This window comes from Petaurus breviceps, unplaced genomic scaffold (genome assembly GCF_028583685.1).
Source record: "Petaurus breviceps papuanus isolate PSGF00001 unplaced genomic scaffold, PetGlider_PUasm1.0 186, whole genome shotgun sequence".
Lineage (NCBI taxonomy): Eukaryota > Metazoa > Chordata > Mammalia > Diprotodontia > Petauridae > Petaurus > Petaurus breviceps.
The window spans coordinates 56,389,883-56,416,413 of record NW_027185798.1 but is presented as its reverse complement, the minus strand read 5'-3'; the positions used below and the strand labels follow the sequence as shown (position 1 = coordinate 56,416,413).

Genomic DNA, 26,531 nt, shown 5'->3' with positions numbered 1-26,531 from the left:
CAATTGCCCTCCAAAAGGCAAAAAAAAAAAAAATGAAAGCCAATGACTTGATGAGAAATTAAGATACTCTAAAACAGATCTAAACAAGTGAGAAAATAGAAGGCAATATGAAATATCTCATTGGAAAACCACTGACCTGGAAAATAGATCCAGGAGAGATAATTTAAAAGTTCTTGGACTACCTGAAAGCCATGATCAAAAAAAGAGCCTAGAAACCATCTTTCAAGAAATTATCAAGCAAAATTTCCCTGATATTCTAGAACATGAGGGCAAAATAGAAATCGAAATAATTCACCGATTGCCTCTTGAAAAAGTTCCCCCAAAGAAAACTGCTAGGAATATTATAGCCAAATTCCAGAGTTCCCAGGTCAAGGAGAAAATACTGCAAGCAGTCAGGAAGAAACAAATTGAGTGTTGTGAAAACACAATCAGAATAACACAAGGCCTAGTAGCTTCTACACTAAGGGACTGAAGGGCTTGAAATATGATATTCCAGAGGTCAAAGAAACTAGGACTAAAACCAAAAATCACCTACCCAGAAGAACTGAGTATAATGCTTCAGGGGAAAATATGAGCATTTAATGAAATAGAGGATTTTCAAGCCTTCTTGATGATAAAATCCGAGCTGAATAGAAAATTTGACTTTCAAATACAAGAAGCAAGAAAAGCATGAGAATGTAAACAGGGAAAAGAAATCATAAGGAATTTATTAAAGTTGAACTATTTACATTCCTAAATAGAAAAATGATAATTGTAACTCATAAGATTTTTCTCATTATGAGGACAGTTGAAGGGAATATGTGTGTGTATATTTATATATATATATGTATATATATATATATAGGTGTGTGTATGTATGTATACATATATATGTATGTACAGGAGGGTGTAGGTATTTATAAATTTATATGTGAGGGTGTGCATATGTATGGTACATGTATACGTAGAGGGCACAGGACTATTTGAATATGAAGGGATGATGTCTAAAAATAAAATTAGAAAGTGAGAGAGGAATATATTGGGAGAAGGAGAAAGGGAGATAATTAGGGTAAATTATCTCATATAAAAGGGGCAAGAAAACACTTATAGTGAAGGGGAAGAGCAGGAAGGTAAAAGGGAATGGGAAAACCTCACTCTCATTGAATTTGGCTTAAGGAGCAAATAAAATATATACTAATTTGGCATCTTACCCTACAGGAAAGTAGGAGGGAAGGGATCAGAGAAGGGATGATAGAAGGAAGGGCAGATTGGGGGGAAGGGTAGTTAGAAGCAAACACTTTTGAAAAGGGACAGGGTCAAAGAAGAAAATAAAATAAGTGAAGTACAGGATAGGACAAAGGGAAATATAGTTAGTCTTTCACAATATACCTACTATGGAAATGTTTTGCCTAATTACAGATGTAAAAATTTTATTGAATTGCTTGTCTCCCCAGTGGGGGTGGGTGAGGAGGGAATAAGGGAAAAAATCTGAAACTCAAGGTTTTAAAAACAAATATGTATTTAAAAAGTTGTTGTTGTTTTTACATGCAACTGGGAAATAAAATATACAGGCACTAGGATATGGAAATTTATCTTCCCTTACTAAAAAGTTTTGCGGGGGGGATATGGGGAAGGATATAAGAGAGGACAGAGTGGGGAAAGGGGTATTCAGTAGGCTAGCTATTTTGGGGTGGGGATAGGGGAAATATGGGGAGAAAAATTTTTAACTCAAAATCTTGTGGAAATGAATGTTGAAAACTAAAAATAAATAAATAAATTGGGGGAAAAAAGGGGAAAAAAGAAAGGGAAAGTCTAGAAACAGAGTTCAACTGGGGGTTATTGCAGCAGTGTGGGAGACAGATGATGCAAATCTAGATTAAATAATAGTGAAAGGGGGAAAGGACCAGATGCAAGAAAGGTTGTGGAGTAAGAAACAAGATCTGAAAACTAGCTGAATGTATAGGAAGATTGAGAGAGAGGAGTCAACTATGGCATCAAGGTTTGAAACTAGATTGTGGGAAAATATGGTGGCAATTTTTACAGAAATACAGAAGTTCAGAAGGTGGGTTTGAAGGGAAAGATAATAAAATTAGACGGCAATCCATCCATAGCGGCTGATTGGGTACAACTCACTCTGTTCCATGCAAAATAAAAGAATTGCAGCAAGTGATGAGTTCTTACTCAACTGGCCATTTCATTGTAGTGCAAAATTCAGGGGTACCTATTGGTATAATGGTAGTGTTGGAGGTGAGCCCCCAAAAATTCTCTATTATAGGAAGGGTAGGATGAAACCTATCTTTCCATCCTTTAGTTGATCATGAATCCCTTCAATCAAACCAGTCTGTAAAAGGTCTATGACTGCCTTTTGGTCCCCTGGTCTAGAGAATAAAATGTTGGCTGGATTCAAATCATTTTGCTGTCTTTTCTTTCCTAAGTGATCTCCAAATTGAAAGGATTAAAAATGTACAGCTCCATTGTGGCCAATTTAACAATAATAACAACTAAATTATTTATATCTTCTATATACATGGGACTGTGCTACATACTAGGGATCCAAAGATACTCTAATCTCAAAGAGTTTTCAGTTCTATAAGACCAAGACATACATATAAATGTTATAATATAAGGTGGAATTTAATAAGGCAAAGGAGATTGTGTAGTGAAATGGAAAGAGTACATGCTGTGGAGTCACAATACATGGGTTAATATCTTGCCTCTGTTGCTTACCATGTATTTGACTCTGAAGAAGTAATTTAGTTCTTTACACCTTTGTTTGCTCATGTCTAAAAATTAGGGGGCTATACTTTCTGATCTCTAAGTTTCCTTCAAAATCTAGATGTCTGATCCTATGATTCTATAAAGACTAATCTATAAGAAATGCTTTCTGAACTTTTAGGATAAAGTTGCATGTGATTCCTGTCCCAAAGTCCATTAACTCTTTCCTACCAGGGGAGATGAAGGCCCTGACCTTTGTGAAAGGTGAAGCAGAGTTGGTGACAGGTGAGAGAGTTCCAGTTTTTATCAGTCCTTTTTAGGGATTTACAAGTGATAGTTCCCTTTGAGTCTTCCCTTCAGGATTCTTAAGAACCAATCCTCTATGAGGACTTATGAAACTGAGTCTTGTTCAAGTGATGATTTACTTTGGTTCCTAGTTTCTAGCTTTGAGAGAAAAGATAGAAGAGGCCAACCCCACATCAGGTTGCTGAAAGAAAAGGCCCTGGGAAGACAAGAGAGGAGTGGGGAGATCTCCATCATATCTCGATTACCAACTTGATACCCTAGAGATTTTGAGGAGTTTCTCTTTTAATGAGATCCAGTGCCCGCACCCACCCTCCTTCCCCTATCTCACACCCAATAACTCTCTGCTCTCTGCATTGCCAGGCATGTATTCTCCTGTGTATACTTTTTCTCATTTCTCTTTTGCTCTAATAGTGAATAGGTTTCTTTGATATTCTCTACATGTGTTCATTGTGGAACTGGTATTTGGTGATAAAGGCATTAAGCCTAAATTTTAGAGCTTGGTGTCTACACCACCTCAACAAAACATACAAAAGTTAGCTCAAACCTGATAATATCCACTAGACTATTAATTTTTAAGGGTGTGTACAGATAGAATTATATTCTGATGCTCTGTATGAGGTGAGTAGAATGGAGGCCTCAAGTCCCAACCTCCTGCTTCCCCTCCTGGCAGGAATGAAAATCTTTCTTGGGGAAGGGTGGGGGGAGAACATTCTAGAGATGTCTGTTCTATCTCCCTTCCTGCCACACAAGGACAGTGTTCTCACCACATATGGAGCCTCACTACACATGTGGGGCTCACACCTCTACTCTCTTCTTTACAAAGAAATTATTATCAGGGCAGCTAGGTGGTGCAGTGAATAGAGCACCAGCCCTGGAGTCAGGAGGACCTTAATTCAAATCCAGCCTCAGACATTTAACACTTACTAGCCATGTGACCTTGGGCAAGTCACAACCCCAATTGCCCAGTCTTCCCCCTCCAAAAAACAACAAACAAACGATAGAAATTACTTTCACCTGTGGATAGGAATAAGTAAGAAGTATGGGAAAAAAAATTCATGGAGAAGGTCAATGCAGTTGGGTCTTATAGGAAGAGGAAGTTTCCAGATTAGTGATATGTAGGGACATGGATGTTCTGTACATGAGGGAGAGCCTGAGTGAATGCATAGAGAAAGGTGGGGATTAGCACATGGGGAAGAACAGCCAAGAGTATAATCTTACAGAATAATTCTATTAAAGTTTCCATTATAGAAAACACATTTCAGAAAAAAAAAATGGAAATGAGGTAGTTCCCACCTTTGAGGAATGAGTAAACAAATTAAGGCATATAAATGTTGTATAAAGTAGTTGTACCATAAAAAAATCATGCAATGCACATTCTAAAAAAAAAACAAACTAGAACTATATGGATTGTTGAAGAGTGAAGTGATTAGAAGCATGATTATGATTTATACAATAACTACAATACTATGAAAATGAAATACAATGAAATTTAAAAATCATTTGAAATGATTTAGAATCAATGGAGCAACCAATCAGGATTTCAAAGAACTAAAGATAAAACATGCAACCCATCTACTAACAGAGAAGTGATGAACTGAAGATAAAGAAATACATTTTAGACATGGAAAATAAAGAAAATTGCTTATCTTGACTACATCTTGATTATTGTAGACTTCTTTTTCTTTTCCTTTTTTAATGGTGGTGAGAATGAAACGGAAAGAGAATAAGTGCTTATTGATAAAGAAAAAAAGAAGAAAATTAAAAAAAACCCTATTTAGGCTTGCTATAAGAAGGAACATCAGAAATATAAGCTATAACAAAAGAAAAATGAGATTCATTTGTAGTTAGGTTCCCACTCACTGGATATCATCAAAGAAAAATCTTATGGCTGCTCGATGTTACATTGTAGAGTGTAATATTAGTCAGATACCAGCTGTGCTAGTTGAGCTCTGAGTTCCCTTTCAGGAGACCTTGTCTGATTCCATAATTTTTTCCCTCTGCATGCCAGAATATAGATTCTTTTCTATTATCCTTATAAAAGAACTTAATGTTAATTTGTTTGTTTTTCTTTCAGATGCATATAAATGGGGATAGGGAAATATAAGAATCTATTTACACAATCCATTATCCCTACTTGTTTATCTGTTACTTTGATATTGATTCAAAGAGAAAGCATATGCTTCCTTCTCTTCCTGTTACCTTCTTCACAGGTGTAATGGGTCAATAACAGAACACAGTTAGTTTAGTATATCTCTGTCTTACAACTTTTAGTGAAAAATTCTCATCCTTTTTAGTCATATTTTTCTTTAATGAGATGTTAACATAAAATAATGAGCCTGATTTCTGCAAGCTGTAAACGAAAATCTTCCTATTTACTCCATAGTAACACATTATCCTTATTGAGCATGAAAGAGAAGTTTTAATGGATGCCCAGAGATACATAAACAATGATTTTTTTATTTCACCAAGAATTACCTTCTTTCAAATTTTATAGCAGACATGTTTAACTATTCCTCTATTTAACTAAAAATAATTAAACTTAATTTGTAATGTTGCACCATTTAGTGAAAGTATATATCTTTGTTGTTATTTTTGCTGTCTTCTAGTTATTTTCTGATAAAGTCTAGAAAAGTTTTAATGTAGTAATCATTGGAAAATGATTTTTTTGTTATAGACAAAATTTAATTTGTGCCAAAGTAGTGTTTATCCATCAGACTATGTCTAGACAACCAAAGCCAAAGTAGAACTGGAGACTCTTCAAAATAATTTGGATTCCAGAACTACTTTCTGTTTGTAACTCTGGATCATATTTCACAAGGTTAATCACTTCATTCTAAATTAAATTTTACTAAAAGAGAAGTAGGATTGGTCCACAGAAACACAGAATATAAGTAGCACCAGGAGGAAGAAAAGACTTTCTTTTGTTTGTGGGGAAACACGTTCTGACAGAATTCTCAAAGTAATAACTGACCTCCGCTGTGATTGTGTTCTAGCAAAATTTAATTGAGAGAAAAAGAAAAGACTATTTTTCAGTTGGAAAACAATCAGTTGCTATGTGTTTTGGCACAAAATATGGGGCCAATTACCAGTTTGAAATCCTCTTCAAACAGGAACCTTTGGAACTTTGATTTGAGAAGAACTAGGTCATGGTTTTTTCTTCAGTCACTAGAAGACAAAAAGCTGTTGTATTTTGTTTTCAAGCACAGAAATCATTCACTAGATTTACTTGCCTGACCTATTAGTTCACCATATTTACATCTGAATTTTCTTGCTAAGAAATTAAAATATATTAGACTATCATTTAATTCACTCTTTTTTTCTCTAAGAATTTACCCTTTTCTATATATCAATATTCTTAACAATGTTGAATTGAATGTTTTAACTTGACATAAGCAGAAAAAAAGTTTCCCCTTCACCCTTTGTTTAATGGGAATCAGATTCTTTGATTTTTGTTATTAAAAATACTATTTAGGGCAGGGGCAGGAGTAAAAAGGTGCAAAAGCAGGGGCATAATTGCTCATGATATAGAAAAAAATGGAGACAGGAATTCTACCAGTATATTGTCTTTAGCACCATCCCTATACAGAAAAAACAAACAAAACAAAATAACCTATGTGCTTAATTAATGTTCAACAAACTAAGTATTTGATTTTCACAAATTAGGCACCTACTAAAGTTCAACCCTTGCTCTCAAACTATCCCAGTGAGTCCCCAGGAAGAAACATACCAAAACAAACAAGCAAATAAATAAACAACAACAAAAACCCAACACTTTCCCCTAAGCACTGTTACCCTATTTGGGTTTTGTTCCCCATTAGAACAAAATTTCTTTGAAAGTAGTTCCTATCATTATTTCTATCCTCAGCAGAGTGCTTGTCATATAGTATTTATTAATCAGTCAATTAATTAACTAATTAGTTAACTCACATGGATATTGTAGCATGAATTTTAGAACTTCTATGGATCTATTATCTTATTAATGGTTCTTGTTCTGTGATCTACTAGTACAGAAAGCATGTTGTTCAATCCTGTCTCCTCTATTATAACATCCATAGAGGAACTCTTTTCATTCAAGTTTTTTCTCTTTATTTCCTGTGAATCATTAAGGTTGTACATCCATGATCCCCTACTATCTGACCTGTCTACCTCCTTATCTGGTCATATGTATGATGAATAACATTTTATGGCATTTTTTACATCTGAGTCAGCATTGGTAATGTGTTCCAGCTTACTTAGACCTTCCTACCTTACATCAAAATTCAATATCGGCAACTAAGAGATGAAATTATAGAAGACAGCCATATAACCTTCATATTGGTCAGATAAAACAGATCCAGAGAGGTGAAATGCTTAACTCAACTCAGTTGAAGAATTCATGGTGAGTGGGAGAGTGCCTTCTCTTGACTCTCAGCCAGTGCTCACTCTTTGCATTATACCATGCTGAGCCTTTATAGAGTTTACTGCAAACATTGTATAAACATGTCTAGTAAAATGAGCATCAGTGATTGATGGGATCAAAGAAGAAGAGTATCATGAAAACCTTAACAGGCTCCCTGAAAAAAATATACACATGACACATTTCTAAATTTAATATTTATTACTAACATTTTTCATGTGTTTCTTAAGTCTAGATAATCAACAAATGTGTAGTATATGCCTGAAAATGTATGTCTTTGAGAACCAGCTGAAATTAGCTCTCCCACACTCTTGAATAAAAGCCATAATTAGGGCAAGGTAAAAGTGATTAGCTACAGGGCATTAGGATTTAGAGCTCGATGATGACATTTGTACTACTTGAGTAGAGAAATATGTGAATCCAGGCCCTGTTAGTAAAAAAAAAAAGTTGAAATAGAACCTGCTAGATATGTCTTCCCCATTATCAATAGCACTCTAGGTGAGTGCTAACTTGAGCTATTATTCTCCCCACCCTCTTGGTACCATATCAACAATGGTCTTGAAGTGAGGTGGGGTCCGTATCTACTCTTCCTCATTCATTCTTTGCCCATTCAATGCATTTGCTCTGGGTTCCAAAATTATTAGTTAAAGATAAGAGAAATAATGAATTTTTAATTACATCATGCTATTATGATTGTTTGCTTTAAACCAGCAAGTTGTTATAGAAATAGACTTGTGTTTAAAATGAGAAAATTTAAGTTCAGATTTGAGCTCTGCTTTATATCTGTGACATTTGGCAAATAATTTTACCTCTCTGGGACTCATTTTATTGGTAAGATAATGGTGTTGAAAAATTTGCAATTTGTGTGAACCTGTGCAAATAAATGAACATTTCTGTCTCTCAGTTTCCTCAACAGTAAAGTGAAGGGGTTGAATTCTTTATCTCCAAGTTTTCTTCCAGATCTAAATTTATGCCTCTATGATCCTATGTAGAAGATAAATTTTAAGGAGGTCTCTATAGCTCTAAATCCTAGAGATTAGATTCTTGTCAGGCCTGAAGGGCATACCCAAACCTCTTTAGGTTGAATTGACATGGAGGTAACTGTAAATGAAACTAAAACAATCAACTTAAAAAAAATCCCTTTATAGAAAGCTAGATAACTTTGCACCTAAAGATTTCTTTTATGATCCTGGAATCCATAAAAAAAAAAAAAGAAAAAAAAGGGACCAGAAAATTCATTTCTAATCCAGTCTATTTTTTTTTATACCCCATCCGCCCCAGAAATTGGAAAAGTGTTGTCATCATTTTTGTTGCTTGGTGCCATTTGGCTTCTCTGGGGGGCATATGTAGAGGTTTGGGGGGATGTTCTCATTTTTTTTTCTTTTTTAGCTGTATATCTTGAACTTAATAAAAAAAAATCAATGAAGGAAAAAATAATCAGGTAAGAGAGTGTGTGCTCGGTGGTTAGTTATCCATAAATTATCCCTGAATATACAGACCAAAGAGTGAAGTCCATTGTAATTTAAATTCAACCTTGACTACCTCACTGCATATGCTCCCCAGGGCTTCTTATCATGCATTTCTAATTAGGATATTAAGGTTGTATAACCAGGGAGAAAAGATGCATTATGTTACCTAAGAAACATGTTTTCCTTTTTGGAATGTGAGAGACTTGATGGCATCTGAATGTGCCACCATTCTTTTTGCTGTTAGGGACATTGATTAAGGCTTTAAGATTTGCAAATCACTTTTCACTTTGTAAAACAGATAACAGTAGTAGGAGGGCTGCTAGCTCAGGTCCACTCTTGATCTGGTTAGACAGTTTTCAGAGAGGTTGATAATCTGGCTTTATTCTAGTCTAGTCTTCTCAAAAGAGTTGCTGATAATGGGAGAACCAGCTCCTATAGCATTCCCTAATCACCCCTTCTTGCTGGGACTGGCAAGAAGGGGGTACAATTACCCCTTCATCTCAGTGGGGTCAATTGAGATGGAGGCCTCTTGAAGAAACCACAGATTCCCCCCAAATCCTGATGGGGCCAAGTCAAGGCACACAGAGCATTCTAGCTTGTGCATTCAACCCTAAAAGTTCCTCACTCACTAACCAGTTCCAACCTACTTTATAGGGCAATAGATAAAGAAGGTATGTTGCCAGCAATAGCCTCCAGTTTTATATTATCTTATCCCTGTATCTCATTGTGAAGTCACAGTGGATATTTACAATTTAAGCACAAATGTTTATATTATTTATCATTATATAATGCTGTGCAAGTGTGGTGGAGATATTTTGAACCATAATTATGGTAACTCATATCTAATACCTGGAAACAAGAGATTGTTATGGCTATGGATCCTGGGAAACTTAACTCTAAAAAATGATAGCAAAAATCCACCTCACACACACTAAAATATGTCTTACACATATATTGTCACATTGATATTCACAAAAATCTATGAGATAAGTCCTATTATAGCCATCATATTAGAGATGAGAAAGCTACTCCTCAATGAAGTTAAATGATTTACCCAAGGTAAAATAAATGACAAGTATCTGAGATAAGAATTAAATCTAGGCATTCCTGTCTCCCATTTTGGGGAAAGGATCACTAAAGATTTGGAATCCTAGATCTTAGAAGCAATTTCATATCAAAGAATTTAGATCTAAAAGTACTTTAAGAGATCTTTCAGTTCATCTACTTTATTTCACAGAGGGGGAAACTGAAGCCCAGAGAAGAAAAGGGATGTCTTCAGAATTACTAGACATGTTCAACTTTGCCTTCTCTCTCAGATGCAGCCTGTTTGGCCCTTGTGAAGCAGGTAAAGTGGACCATCTCAATCTTCAAGTCAATGACTCTTTTGCTGATTTTCAAGCTGATATTCTCCTGCTCTGCTGAATTCCTTGAGGGAATTCCTTGCTGGACTGTGGAAGTCTTTCTGTCCCATGATTGATCCTAGGCAAACGGACTTAAGGAAGGCATATAAAAAAAGGTCATGGAGTTCAATATTTTACAGACAAGTAAACTTAACCCCAGAGAAAATAAATAATTTATTCAAGGTCACATAGACCTTGCATCTTTTTTTCTGTAGGTCTGCAAATTTGAATTTATATTCTTTTTACTCCAAATCCAGCACTTATTACACAGTTCTTAATTACAAAGGTGTGCTTCTATGACTGAAGAGTTCTTAGTTTTCAATTTAATTCAACCAACTCTGATTACCATTTACCATATGTAAGTCACTGTGAATTGACTTAAAGACACAAGATGAAAAGCCATGTAATCCTGGCCCTCAAGGAGCACATAAGCTAGAAGCTAGAGTAGACCTGATAGACCTCACTGAATCAAAGAATTTCAGAGCTGGGAAAGATCTCAGAGGCCCTTAGTCTAATTGTCAACTGAAAAAATGTTCCCTTTAAACCTTTTCTGGCAACTTATTATCCAAGATTTTTAAAAGCTTCATTTTGATGGCTCTAAATGTGAGGAAGCTGTTGTTGATATTTTTATTGTTTTGCTGTTGTTGAATGTAGCGTAAGCTACAATTTCACTCTGCAACATTAGCTTCTTGCTTCTCGATCTGCCTTTTGGGACCAAACAGAAAAGGTCTCATCTATCTTCCACATGATAATGTTTGAAATACTAGAAGACATCTATCTAAAGGTACAGACGCAGAAAAGTTTATACAAATTTCACAATTCCTTTGCTAGTACCCTGGTGTTCAGGCCTTTCTTATTTCCCCTTCATGGTCCCAGTGTTGGAGGTACTGAAGAGATGGGAATCATAGAAGTTTAATAGCCAGAGGGGGTTATAATAAACCACGAGAGAAGTTGAATAAAATGTCACACCTTATAGGGAATTTTTATGAAAGTTAAGACAGTGTTTTTCTTGCTCAATATGGGGATGCCCTAGGTCTAACTTTGAGGAATTATCTCATCTGACTACTCAGTTCCTCAGTATAGTCATGTTCCATGATCTACAATTCTACTCTACCTCAGCCACACAGAGATGGTCATACACTTGATCAAGCTACCACCCGTGGATGTTGTCTTTCCATATCATGATCCTTATCTGATTAAATCTGTTGCCACCCCTTCGCCTTGCAAGCCCAAACTCTGTTTTTCATTCCAGGTATTCCAATTACTGAATCTTTCAGTTCTTTCCCAGATCATTATTCCAAAGCTGCCTATACTCCCATACATTCCCTTGGGTGGCCTCTTGATGAACAAGCTCCATGATTATCTTCTCTCAAGTCCCTTGCCTCATTCATATTTTCGCTGATGTTGCCTGTCCAAACCTCAGTTTTAGATTACTCTCAAACTCTGACATTTTTACTTTTACTCATGTACTGCTAAATGAAACTAACAAAAATCACAAAACAGCACTCACTAGTTCCACTACAAATTTATATTACACAATCTTAACTGGATTTAATTAAACTGCTTCCAGTCCGATATTTTTGAATTATCTCTCCTGGATCTATTTCCCAAGTCAGTGGTTTTCCAATGATATATTTCGCGTTGCCTTCTATGTTTCATTTGATTGGATCTGTTTTTTAGTACCTTGATTTCTCATCAAGTCATTAGCTTCCATTTGCTCCAATCTAATTCTGAAGGAATGGTTCTCTTTGGGGAATTTTTGAAATTCCTTTTCCATCTGGAAATTCTGCCTTTTAAGGCATTCTTCTCCTCATTGGATTTTTTTATCTTCTTTTGCCATTTGACTTATTCTATTTTTAAGATGTTATTTTCTTCATTATTTTGGGGAGTCTCCTTTAGTAGGCTGTTGACTCACTTTTCATGATTTCCTTGCATCATTTTCATTTTTCTTCCCAATTTTTCCTCCACTTCTCTTACTTGATTTTCAAAATTCTTCTTGAGCTCCTCCATGGACTGTAACCAATTCATATTTTTTCTTGCAAGCTTTTGATGCAGGACTTTTGACTTCTTTGACTTCTTCTGATTCCACATTTTAATCTTTTTTGTCCCCAAAAAAAGGATTCTGTGATCTGATTTCTCTTCCTCTGCTTGCTCATGTTGCCAGCCAATTACTTGACTTTTGAGCTCTTTGCCACAGTAGAACTCTGCTTCCAGAGTGCAGAGAGCTATATCCAAAATAGCTGGGGTTTTCACAAATATTGTCAGAGTTATGAGGAGGGCACCCTCTCTACAGAAACCCCAAGAACTGGCAAACTGGCCACACACCCTGGAACCACCACCCAAAACCATGATCCAGATCCAAGCAGGTCAAAGCAAGAGTGATAACCCTCTGAATGGTTGCTTGTTCCCCCACAATCTGCAGTCCAGGAGCTCTGGAGGCAGCCACACAGTAGCAACTGTAGAAACTGCCCTGGGGGAAGGGGCCAGACCACACTCTTCAGTCACCCAGTTCCAACAGAATTTCCCTCTGACCTTTTACTTTCTCTTTGGTGATTATAGGCTTGAGAAGTTTGGAAATTGCCACAGCTGCTGGTGATTCACTCACCTGAAGTCTGCTCTGTTCAAACTATGCCACTGGTCAGGGCTACCCCATGTCTTATACTGCATAGCTCAGACAGGACTGTGCTCAGCTCCAAGCTTGGTGAGATAGACCCTTCCTGTTAGCCTTCTGGGCTGCCTTCAGTGGTAGATTTGTTTCTTTCTGTCACTCTGTGAGTTCTGTATCTCTAAAATTTGTTTAGACTCATATTTTACAAGTATTGGAGGGAGTTGGAGTGGGAGCTCATACCAAGTTCCTGCCTCTACTCCACCATCTTGACTCTGCCCTCTGATTACAATTTCCTAATCTTCATCATTCTTGAACTCTCTGCTGCTTTTTGACACCATCAATCACCTTCTTTTATTTGATATCCCCCTTTTTAAGGATTTAACTATACTGTTTCCTCCTAGTTTTCTTTTTATCTATGTCTTCTTCTCTGTCTCCTTTCCTGAATCTTCATCCAAGTGGTTTTTTGTTGTTGTTGTTGTTGTTTTGTTTTTACCCTGAGATGCATAGGTTTATCCAAAGACTATCTCCTGGATGGTTTATTCTTTTGTCTCAATTATTTTACTGATGTCATCAGCTACTATGGTTTCAGTAATTAGCCCTATATGGATGATTTTCCCAAGCTTAGCATTTCCTCTGACCTCTAGTCTTGCATCTCCAATTGCTTACTGGACATAACAATTTCTGTCTGGTAGACACCTTAAACTCAACTTTTTCAAAAGGAAACTTAATAGCTCTTCTCCAAGATTCTTTCTTCTACCCGATTTTCTCTTTACTGTTAAGGACACCATCATTCTCCCAGTAACTCAGGATTGTAATTTTTGTAATACTTGACTCCTACTTCTCTCCTAACTACATTATCCATTCCCTTGACAAATCATGTTAATTTTACTTGGACAGCACCCATGATGTCATTGATCCTCTTTTAGAATGATGGACAAATGGCATGCATGCCCTCTTCTTTCCTTTGACACTATCAGCAGTATACAAACCCTCATTGCTATATGGCTAGACTATAGCAATATCTTTCTGAATGGTCTGCATGCTCCAAGTCCCTTCCAATTCTACTCTGCCCTCTACTCATCTATTTGGATGATCTTCCTAAAATAGAGTTACCATGCCATCTATTTATCAATAAATTCCATTGCCTCCCTGTTACCTCCAGGATTAAATATAAAACACTGTCCTTGGCTTCTAACACACTTTTTAATCTCATTACTTTCAGCCTCTCTGGTCTTTTACATGTCATGTTCCCCTCACATAATCTGTGACCCAGTGATATTGGCCTTGTTCTTCTTCTTAACACAGACATCACAGCACTATATTACATGTCTTCATGCCAGCTCTCCCCCATATCTTGTATGCTTTCTCTCTTCATCTCTGACTACTAGAGTCCTTGGACTCTTTCAACACTCTTGAAACCTATCTTTTCTTTTTTTTAATTAAATGTTATGTTTATTTTATTTTGCATTATTTATTTCTACAGGATTTTGAGTTACAAATTTTCTCCCCATTTTCCCCCTACCCCTTACCACAAAAAAGCAATCCCACTGAATATCCCCTCCCCCAATCTGCTCTCTCCTATATCTTCCCCAATACCTCCTCTGACTTTACAGTAGGGCATGGTGGATATCTATGCCCCAGTGCCTGTATATCTCATTTCCCAGTTACATGTAAGATAATAATCATCATAATGAAATTATGATGATTATTACATATATATTTGAGTATTTGATTTTAAAACTTTGAACTCCCAATTCATTCCTTTCCTTCCTCATCATCAACCCTTACTGGGAAGATAAGCAATTCAATATAGCTTGTACATGTGTAGCAATGCAAAACATTTCCATAATGGATATATTGTGAAAGACTGACTATATTTTTCCCTCCATCCCATCCCACCCACCCCTACTTGTTCTATTCTCTACTTTGATCCTGTCCCTTTTCAAAAGTGTTTCCAACTTCCCTCCCCCCAGCCTACCCTCCCTTCCATCATGCCCCCTCTCATCTACTTCGCCCCTACTCTCTTGTAGTGTGAGATACCATATTCAGTGTGTATGTCATTCCCTCCATAAGCCAAATTCAATGAGAGGAAGGTTAACTCATTCCCATTTGCCTTCCTGTTCTTCCCCTCCATTGTACCCATTTTCCCTTGCCTCTTCCATATGAGATAATTTACCCCATTCTGTCTCTTCCCATCTGCTCTCATTTTATTGCTCTCACATCTTAATTTCACCTTTTAAGTATCATCCCTTCCTATTCATTTTGTCCTGTGCCCTCTATCTATGTATACCTGTAGACATATATACACGCATTCACATATGAATTCATACGCCCATATAACCTCCTTTACAGACATATATATGTATGTATACATATACACATATAAATATTTCTATTCCCTTTAACTATTCTCATACTGAGAAATGTTTCATAAGTTAAAATATTTTTTCCGTGTAGGAATATAAGTAGTTCAACTTTGATAAGATCCTTATGATTTCTTTTCCTTGCTTACCTTCTCAAGCTTCTCTTGTTTCTTGCATCTGAATGTCAAATTTTCTATTCAATTCTGGTTTTTCCATCAAGAATATTTGAAAGTCCTCTTTTCCACTGAATGACCATATTTTCTCCTGGAAAATGATACTCAGTTTTGCTGAGTAGGTGATTCTTGGTTTTAATCCCAGCTCCTTTGTTCTGTGGAATATCATATTCCAAGCCCTTCATTCCCTCAGTGTAGAAGTTGACAGATCCTTTGTTATCCTGATTGTGTTTCCATAGTATTCAAATTATTTCTTCCTGGCTGCTTGTAATATTTTCTGCTTGATCTTGGAACTCCAGAACCTGGCTATAATACTCCTGGGAGTTTTCTTTTTGGGGTCTTTTTTCAGGAGGTGATCAGTGCATTATATCAATCTCTGTTTTGCCCTCTGGTTCTAAAGCATCAGGACAATTTTCCTCAAGAATTCCTTGAAGGATGATATCTAGGTTCTTTTTTTGATCATGGCTTTCAGGTATTTTTAATTAATTTTTATTGCACCCCAGGTCCTCCACCCTAGACAGTGATCCAGATCCAAGCAGGTTAAAGCAAGAGCAAATACCCCTCAGACTGGTCCCTTTGTACCCCGACAATCTGCAGGCCAAGAACTGAAGCTGCCACATGGCTGCGGCTACATGGCTGCTGTGCCTCAGCCGCTTCTTGACCAGGGGTAAGAGCCGGATAGCACTCCCAAAGTCCCAGGTCCCAAAGTCCACACTGCACTGACCTCTCACTTTATCCTTAGCATCTATGGGTTGATAATTCTGGAATCTTCCACAACTGCTGGTGATCTGAAGTCCCTCCAGTCAGTGGCTGGTTGTGGCCACCCTGAGACTAAAACCTCAGGCTCACATAGGGATGGGCTCAGCTCCCAGAGCTCTGTGCTGGCCCCTTCCTGCCAGCTTGCTGTACTGTCTTCAGTGGGAAGTTATCTTCTCTCTGTCATTTTGTGGGTTCTGTAGCTCCAAAGTTTGTTTAGAGTCATTTTTTAAAATGAATTGGAGGAGGTGGAAGTGGAAGCCTTGTGGAATTCCTGTTTCTACTCTGATATCTTGGCTCCACCCCCCTGAATCCTATCTTTTCAAGTGACCTTTAGCTGCTATCATTCTTTTAATCCCTTCCATATATAATTACTTTCCATTTACACTATATATACAAAAGTCCTTAAAAAGTTTTCTTTTAGCCAAGCTGTAGTCTTTAAGATTTTAAGAGATACCCTGAGGGGCGGCCAGGTAGCACAGCGAGTAAGAGCACCGGCTCCAGTGTCAGAACGACCTGGAGATCGAATCCCGGGCTCAGACACTTAGCACCCACCCAGAAACACCTGGCCGTGTAACCTTGAGTGAGTTACTTAACCCCAATTTCTAGGGGCGGCCAGGTGGCTCAGCGAGTAGGAGCACCGGCTCCAGTGTTGGGACGACCTGGAGATAGAATCCTGGGCTCAGACACTCAGCACCACACCCAGAAATAACTGGCCGTGTAACCTTGAGCAAGTTACTTAACCCTGGTTGCTTAAAAAAAAAAAAAAAAAGAGATACCCTGTATTGCATATATGCTTTATTATTTTAATTTGTATTTTAAAATATGAGTTCCTTGTGATCACTGACTATGCTTGTATCTTTCTTAAGATTGGCCAATGGTTACTATGTCTATGTTCCAAAGAGATCATAAAAAATAAAGGAAAAGGACCCACATGTACAAAAAAAATATTTCTAGCAGCTCTTTTTAGTGATGAAAAACAGTTGGAAATTGAGGGGATGCATCAACTGGGGAATGGCTGAAAAAGTTGTGGTATGTGAATGTAGAATACTATTGTTCTGATGAGCAGGTGCATTTCAGGAAGAAAAAAAACCCTGGACTTATATGAATTGATGATGAGCGGAAGTGAGAAGAACCAGGGAGACATTGTATACAATAACAGTAACATTGTGTGATGACCTAATTTGATAGTCTTAGCTGTTCTCAGCAATTCAATGACCTAAAACAATTCCAAAAAAAAAAAAAAAAACCTCATGGTGGAAAATGTTATCCTCATCCAGAGAAAGAATTGTTTCAAATTCTTCTTTACAACATGACTATTGTGAAATTATGTTCAATATGAATGTATGTGTAGATCCTATATTAAGTTACATGCCATCTTGGGATAGGGAGAGGGGGAGACATGTGGAGAAAATTTTGAACTCAAAATTTTATGGAAGTGAATGTTGAAAACTAAAAATAAATGAAGAAACAAATAAATGAATAATTAAAAAAAACTTTGTAGTCTGAATGCAGATGGAAGCATACTATTTTCACTTTTTTATTTCTCATGATTTTCCCTATTGTTAAGATTCTTCTTTCACAAAATGACTAATGTGTAAATATGCTTAATATGATTGTATGTGTATAGCTTATATCAGATTGCTTGTCATCTTGGGGAGGAGGGGGAGAGAGGAAGAAAAAAAATTGGAACTCACAATCTCATAAAAGTGAATATTGCAGAGAGAAAAAAATGAAGGCACATATATAAACATATCTTTAAGGTATGTATAATTTGCATGCTTTTGTAAATAATACACTAGATAATTATTTCTAATACATAATTTTGGGTCTGAGGAAAAGGTGATCAAGTAAAAAGACCTCCTTTTCTGATCCATTGGTCAGAGCAAGTGTTATCCAGAAATTGTTCACAATGCATGAAGACAGGGTGCTTTATCTTGCTAAAGTCAAAATAAAAAATACTATTCAAAATCCATAAAAGTAAAAAAAAAATGTAAAAGTAAATTTAAATAATTAAACTTTCAAATGATTAAAAAAAAGACAAGCTCAGCAACTTTTCATGTACTTATGGTGCACACATTTGTCACGTTGTAACAGTACATTCTTTTTTAATACAATTTGGAGCAAATAAGGATGGAGGTCCCCTACAACTCTGAAAATCTCTGTTTTGGCATAATGATACCAGCCCAACCTTTGGTAGAATGAATACATCTCTCACTCTGAATTTAATAGACCAAATAGAAACAATTAGAAATAAAGACAATGAATACAAAACATTGTGATACACATAAGGAGAGCTATAGAGAAAGAATGGATCAATGTGTATGTGTTGACTTGCACTCCACCTGGTTAGGATGAGTAAGAACATGCTAACTACCCTTTGAGAAAGGAAGAAAGACTTTACATAGTACATTTAGGAAGACTGAGATTAGAATAGGCGGATATATATTGGGGACTACTGGAAAAAAAGTTAGATCTTAAAGGGTCTTAAATCAAAGCAAAGAGAGATTAGACTTAATACAGTAGGCAAGCAGCAAATGGTATTTTTCAACAAGCAACACTAATGGATCTTGACAGACATAGATAGCAAATATGAATTTTTTAAAAGAAGACAAGTGTGAATTAGGAAAATATGACTAGGTGAAATACCTTGTATGAAAAATTCATATGCTGTTATGAATATCACTATAACCAATCTATATTTGATGATGATTAGAGCAGTGAATGCTTCAGTATTTGGGGGGGGGGGCTTGGCATTTTTTATAGTTACATGGTTGAAAGTAGCTAAGTCTCTTCTATCCTCCATCCATTTATGAACACCCTGTTCAGAGCAAGTGCAGGGTGATCAGTCCAACATGCATTAGTAGTGCCCTGAACCCTAGAAAGGATAAGGGATAGTGGTATCTAATACTGTCGTGTAGTTATTTCTTTTTTTTTTTTTTTTTGCAAATCATTGTGACTTATTTTTTTTATCATCTCTTTTTTATTTTGTAGTTTAAATCATTCATTTCCACAAGATTAAGAGTTACAAATTTTCTCCCCATTTTTACCTACCCACCACCCCAAAACAGCTATCTCACTGAATAATTCCTCCCCCAATCTGCTCTCTCCCATTTCTTCCCCCATTCCCCCTCCAACTTTCCAGTATGGCACAGTGGATCTCTATGCCCCAGTGCCTGTATATATCATTTCCCAGTTACATGTAAAATAATAATAATATGTATATGTATATGTATATGTATGAGTGTGTGTGTAATATATGGAGTAAACATTTAATTTTAAAACTTTGAATTCCAGATACTTTCTCTTCCTCCCTTGTCACCCATGCTCACTGGGAAGATAAGCAACTGAATATAGTTTGTAGAAGTATAGCTATGCAAAACATTTCCATAGTGGATATATTGTGAAAGACTGACTATATTTCCCTCCATCCTATCCCACCTCCCATTTGTTTTATTCTCTACTTTGATCCTGTCCCTTTTAATAAATGGCTGCTTCTAACTTCCCTCCCCCACAGTCAGCCCTCCCTTCCATTATTCGCCCTCTCTTCCCTATCCCCTCTACTCTCCAGTGGGGTGAGATACCATATTTAGTGTGTGTGTCATTCCTAAGCCAAATTCAATGAGATTAAGGTTGATTCATTCCGTTTTGCCTTTCTGTTCTTCCCCTACATTGTAACAGTTTTCCCTTGCCTCTTCTATATGAGATAATTTACCCCATTCTGTCTCTCCCCATCTCCTCTCATTATATTTCTTTCTCACCTCTTAATTACACCTTTTAAATATCGTCCTTTCCTATTCAATTGGTCCTGTGCCCTCTATGTATACCTGTAGACATATATACAAAATTCACATATGTATTCATAACCTATATACCCTCCTATACAGACATATATATATATATATATATTCCCTTCAACTACTCTCATATTGAGAAAAGTTTCATAAATTACAATTATCATTTTTTAATGTAGTAATATAAGTGGTTCAACTTTGATAAGTTCCTTATGATTTCTTTTCCCTGTTTACCTTCTCATGTTTCTCTTGCTTCTTGTATCTGAATGTCAAATTTTCTATTCAATTCTGGTTTTTTCATCAAGAATGCTTGAAAGTGGGGCAGCCAAGTAGCATGGCGAGTAAGAGCACTGGCTTCAGTGTCGGGATGACCTGGGATCAAATCCGGGCTCAGATACTTAGCACCACACCCAGAAATAACTGGCCATGTAACCTTGAGCAAGTTACTTAACCCCAATTGCTTAAAAAAAAAGAATGCTTGAAAGTCCTCTATTCCACAGAATGACCATATTTTCCACTGAAACATAATACTCAATTTTGCTGGGTAGGTGATCCTTGTTTTTAATCCCAGGTCCTTTGACCTATGGAATATCATATTGCAAGCCATTCAATCCCTCAGCGTGGAAGCTCCCAGATCCTGAGTTATCTTGATTGTGTTTCTACAATATTCAAATATTTTCTCCTTAATCTGGGAACTCCCAAACATGGTTATAATATTCCTAGGAGTTTTCTTTTTGGGATCTTTTTTCAGGAGGTGATCAGTGGATTCTTTCAACTTCTATTTTGCCCTCTGATTCTAAAACATCAGGGCAATATTCCTTGAGAATTTCTTGAAGGATATTTTCTAGGTTCTTTTTTTGATCATGGCTTTCAGGTAGTCCAATATTTTTTTAAATTATCTCTCCTGCATCTATTTTCCAGCTCAGTGGTTTTTCCAATGAGATATTTCACATTGCCTTCTATTTTTCATTTGTTTGGATGTGTTTAATAGTATCTTGATTTGTCACAAAGTCACCAGCTTCCATTTGCTCCAATCTAATTCTGAAGTAATGATTCTCTTCAGTGAGCTTTTGAGATTATTTTTCCTTCTGACAAATTTGGAATTTTAGGGCATTCTTCTCCTCATTGCCTTTTAGATCCTCTTTTGCCATTTGAGTTAGTCTATTTTTAAGGTGTTATTTTCTTCAGTCAGGTTGTTGAATCTCATTTCATAATTTTCTTGCATTGTTCTCATTTCTCTGCCCACTTTTTCCTCCACTTCTCTTATTTGGTTTTCAAAATCCTTTTTAAGGTTCTCTATGGCCTGTAACCAGCTCATATTTTTCTTGGAAGCTTTTGGTGCAGTAGTTCTGACTTTGGTGTCTTCCTCCTGTTCCATGCTTTGATCCTTTTTGTCCCCCAAATAGGATTCTAATGTTGGAATGCTCTGTTTGATTTCCTTCCTTTGCTTGCTCATGTTGTCAATCATTTACTTGACTTTTGAGCCTTATACCACAGTAAAACTCTGCTACCAGAAAGGGCAGTTTTATCCCAAATGCTGTGTTTTTTTTTCAGCTGCTAGAACTAATAGTTTGGTACCCTCTCTGAAGCCTCCACACATTCTGGCAAACTGTTAATGCTACCCATGACCTCCACCCTAGACACCAATCCAGATCCAAGCAGGTTAAAGCAAGAGTGAATACCACTCAGACTGTTCGCTTGGTCCCCCTACACTCTGCAGGACAGGAGCTCTGAAACAGCCAAGAGGCTGGAGGCTGCCAGCAGCTCTGGAGTCTCAGCTGCTTCTCACCCTGGGGTCAAAGGCTGGATAGCACTCACAAATTCCCAGGTCCCAAAGTCCACACTGTACTTACATCTCACTTTGTCCTTAGCATCTATGGGTTTATAATTCTGTAAACTGTCACCGCTGATGGTGATCTGAAATCCCTCCATCCCACAGCTGGTCAGGCCACTCTCAGGGTAAAACCTCTGGCTCACAAGGGCTGGGCTCGGCTCCCAAAGTGCTGTGCCAGCCGCTTCCTGCTGGCCTGCTGGGCTGTTCTCAGCAGGAAGTTAGCTTCTATTGACATAGAAAATTTCATTTTAGTATTATCTATCTTCTATTATATTTTTATTTATTTTGTAAATTTAATCTATACTTTACTGGTTCTAGCCACCATGATTGGGAATTTTGAAGGCACATGGCCTATGGGACACATGTTTGATATCTCTACTAGAGTCTACTGGGGAATTGACTCTCAATCTGATTTTTCAAGATAAATTTAAAAAGACCTCAGAGAAACGATTCTATGCCTCTCCTGCAGTGAAAAAAATAACCCATCTTGGAGTTTTAGAATGTCCCAAAATTAGCTCTGTTAGCCTTTACAAGTTTTTTCAGCATATTGGTCAGAAAGATGTTATTTCCTAGCTCACCTTCCATCATGGCCTTCTGAAATAATGAAATGACTTAACCTGGATATGTCTGAGTACAGTACTGAACTTGTATAACTAAAACTAAAGCATATGAGTATTGGCTTACTATCCATGGATGACTCTATCAGATATCTTCCCTCCCTGACCAGCTGAACAAAGATATTTATTAATTCATGTTCCATTCTTTTCTCATATACATGACTGTTGAAAAATTATTGGTTATTCCTTCTCCTCCACAAATACTGGTTAATCAACCAACCAGTTAGAATATCCTAACTTAGTTGTCATTTATACTTATAATATACTCATTACCAAGAAAAAGACTTTGGTCTGAAGATAGAGGACCTTCAAACATACTCTGACACTTAGAGCCTATGTGACCTTGAGCAAGTCATTTTAACTTTCTTCATCTCAGTTCTCTCACTTTAAAATAAGGAGAACAATTTATTGTAGAGGTCTGATGAAATATAACACCCTTCTAACCAAGATGAGATGGATTAAATTGCAGAATAAGATACAAATATTTGCACATAGCCAATGCGAAAATTTGTTTTACCTGACATATATCTGGGTTTCTTTCCATCTTTTCTCTATTTCTGTTGAGGAAGGAAGGAAAATGGAGCTACAGATTCCCAAATAAAAAGAAAGAAAGAAAAAAAAACAGGGTCATTGAAACATATTTTTGAAATGCAAAGACAAGAACAGAGGAAGGTCAAAAGGAATCATGGACAAAAAGGACAGCTTTAAGTGTAACACACTATATATTATGTGCATATTCTTTAAAGGAAAGTGAGCTGCATACAATGGACATTCATTGTTTTATGTTGTCTTATCTTTCTGTTTTAATGTATACAAGGACTTGTTCAATTTATTTGATGCTTGATAAGTTTAGAATCTTAAAAAATGAAAATACAAAATTATGGCTTGTCAGAATTATCTCTGTGTTTTATCATATACCAAATCTATGACTTTGTGATCCTATTCTGTCTCTGACTTAAGTTAGTTTCGTCTAGATATTGTTCATCATGGGGTTTGTCTTATAGTGCTTCCTTTTATCTCTATTCTTCATTATCCTGTTTTCCCTCTCTATCCTTCCTCCATCTATCTAGTAGTACATTGCATGGATTATTAGTCATGGATTATTAGATTATTAGTTGTCAATCTTTAGAATGTAATCAGTTCTCCTACACAACAAAGGTTTGGGTGGAAGAGGACAACATCCCTCTCCACTTTAATTAGGTTACAAGTGCATTATAGTTAGTCCATTATCAACATTTGCATCTTTGAGCCTGAGCCAGTTTTCATTCAAGCTCCAATCACTCTAGCTCTTAGCTTAACCCCTTAGCCGTATCATAGTATTCAGCGAGGATTCTCCTAAGCCAGTCTTTTTTTCCCAAAAATTCTCTGTTAAATAGTATATTTCTTCTCATAAATGTATCTAAGGGATATTGAAGATATAAACCCAAAACTAATCACTGTGATTAGTAACCTTGCCTTGGATTGAAGAGCTTTGAGATAACAGAAGGTCCCTAAAAGACTGAATGTCTTCAAATATAACGGAATAAAATATGTAAAGCACTTTATATCTGGAAAGCATTAGTGTAAGCAATTATTACATAGAACATTAAGATATGTTGCTGCCATTTAAGCATTGAATAAAGTTGTTACTCTCAACTTTGTGGGTCCTATATTACTGTTGTATTTTTCCTTTCCTAGTTTAATTGCTTTAAAAATAAGTGATATCATAGAAATCATTTCTTTTATCATAGGCTTAACTATGATATGATATGTCCTCTTACTAACCACCTTCTGCACACAACTGCTTTCCAGCCCAAACCAGAAAATATTCCCTTAAGGAAATTCTGCCCTGGTACCATTCTTTTCTGAATGTATAGATGCCTTTTCTGAACCATTATTTAAAGAAAGTACCACCTACCTTCATTTCACTCCTCAGTTTCTAGCCATTTCTTCTCCAGACTCTTTGTCAAATGTATTGGCGTATGGATACCCTTTTATTACCCTCTTGCTATCACTCTTTTCCCCAGTTCTGAAATCATGACTAAATTAACTCTATGATTTTTTCCTGGTTGGGTATAATTTATCTATTTCCCCTGTGGTCCTTTTCCTCCTGCTGATATCATTCTGTACCAAGGTAGCTGTCCCTTCTCACTAATCTCCAATATGAATAGTTTCCTTTATTATAATGCAAGCACTTTGAAGATAGGGATGATTTTGCTTCCTTATTTGTATCTTCAGCACCTAGTGTATGTATGTATATATATATACACACACATATGTATATATAAGCATGTAACAAATACATTTTCATTCATTAATTCAGGTGAAGAAAAGTTTTTATTGAATTTTGTTTTCAACTAAATTTCATATTCAAAAGGACTATAACTAAACCTCAGCAAAGTTTCCTAAAAGGACCCTAAAGTTATAACTATGAAGAAAGCGACTATGTTGAGGGGGGATTAATAACTCAGAAGACTTGGGATACTCAGATTTGGATATTTTTAAACACCCCATTTTTATGGTATATCCATAAACAATGGGAAATATTCAACAATTATGTGAACATCAAGGTTGTCAAAGATGCAACGCAATAGAAATATGTCTTCCTTACAGGAAAGTGGAAAGGAAAGGGGTTGGGAAGTGGGGGGGGGGTGATAGAAGGGGGGGCCGGGTGGGGGGAAGCAGTAATGAGAATGTACTCTGTCTTGGGGTGGGGGAGGGGAAAGCTGGGGAGAAAATTTGGAAGTCAAAATCTTGTGGAAACGAATGTTGAAAACTAAAATTTAATTAATTAACTAATTAAAATGTAAGATGCAATCTAAATAAAGGCTAATTTTTTTTGTTTTGTTTTGTAGAAGCATGGCATTAATCCATCTCTAGATTCATTTAAGTTGGTTTTGGCTGGTGATAAGTAAAATCCCAATAAGTACGTGTCCTCAACCACTTCCTATCAAATGGACTGATAATAGAAAAGCTTGCTTTTTTTTCTGATTCCTAACATAATGTGAATGAACAAAATGAAACACGTATTATGAAAAGTATTTCATGAAGATGTTCATAATTATCACATTGAGATACAGCAAGAAACAGAATGCATGTAATTATTTGAGATGTTCCTATTTAATAAAAATTTAAAAGTATTCTCACAAGGGGATATTGTGAAATTGTTTACTAAATAGGATTTTGAAAATGATTAGCACTCTCAAGGACCACAGCTAGGCATAAAGATTAAAAACTGAATCTGATCAAGGAGAGAGACAGGTACAATGTTACAAAATAAATCATATGCACAGCAGTATATCTAGTCATGATGGAAACATATTACTGCCTATTTAAAAATAATAGTACATAATATACTTAAGATTCTTTTATAGTCCATCAATGAAAAATATAATTGAGCATGATACATTTTCATGACAGTTTATAATATGCACACACACACATATACATACAGACTGCAAAAGTGAATGATAAGGAAGCTTGAAACAATATCTATGAAAGTCTTAATTGACTTATCCAAGGTCACAAAACCAATTAGCAGAGTAGCTAAGGCAAGAAACCAGTTCTTATGGAGAGTTAACTTTCTTATATGCCATGTTTTTCCTATATAATCTTCTCTTTTATTTTACTATATTTGTCTACATGTTTACATATTTACCCTACATATTTCAAAATTGGCTTTTAAAAATTTTCCATGTGACAAATTTTATACTATTTCTCTTTCTTGAGTTGGTTTCACTGCATGCATGTCTCAGGGTTTTTTTGATTTGTTTGTTTTTGTTTTGTTTTGAGCAATATAGGGTAGTGGTACCCAAAAATTCAGCCTGAAAACTCAAGAAACCATGGAACTAGTCCAACAGGATCATGGATCCCTATGAACACCAAGAACTGTCATTCATGTTGGTCAACCAATGGAAATAAATTCTATCATTTAGTGGTCTAAAGGTTTTTTTTTACATGAAAATGCATACTGATGTATATTTTAAGAAAATGCATTGGGAACCAGTCAAAACAAATTCCTTATTTCAGGAAGAAACATCAAGCTGACTATGTGGTAAGCTAATTATCATTTCTATGAAGATAACTGCCTGATCTAAAGATGGAGAGAGATTCAAGATTTGATGATGACACTTAGGTTATAT

The 26,531-nt window shown here is 36.3% G+C and overlaps 2 long non-coding RNA genes across 3 annotated transcripts in view; both read left to right on the top strand.

The window, feature by feature from the left end:
* Positions 1–14,698, top strand: part of LOC138162935 (uncharacterized) — a 34,516-nt gene extending 19,818 nt beyond the window's left edge. Inside the window, exon 3 of the long non-coding RNA XR_011168753.1 lies at positions 10,103–14,698. This is a non-coding gene — a long non-coding RNA (uncharacterized lncRNA). The remainder of the gene's footprint in view (positions 1–10,102) is intronic.
* The window catches only part of LOC138162938 (uncharacterized), a 1,121,756-nt gene that overhangs the window by 250,968 nt on the left and 844,257 nt on the right, over positions 1–26,531 (top strand). The window lies entirely within an intron of this gene.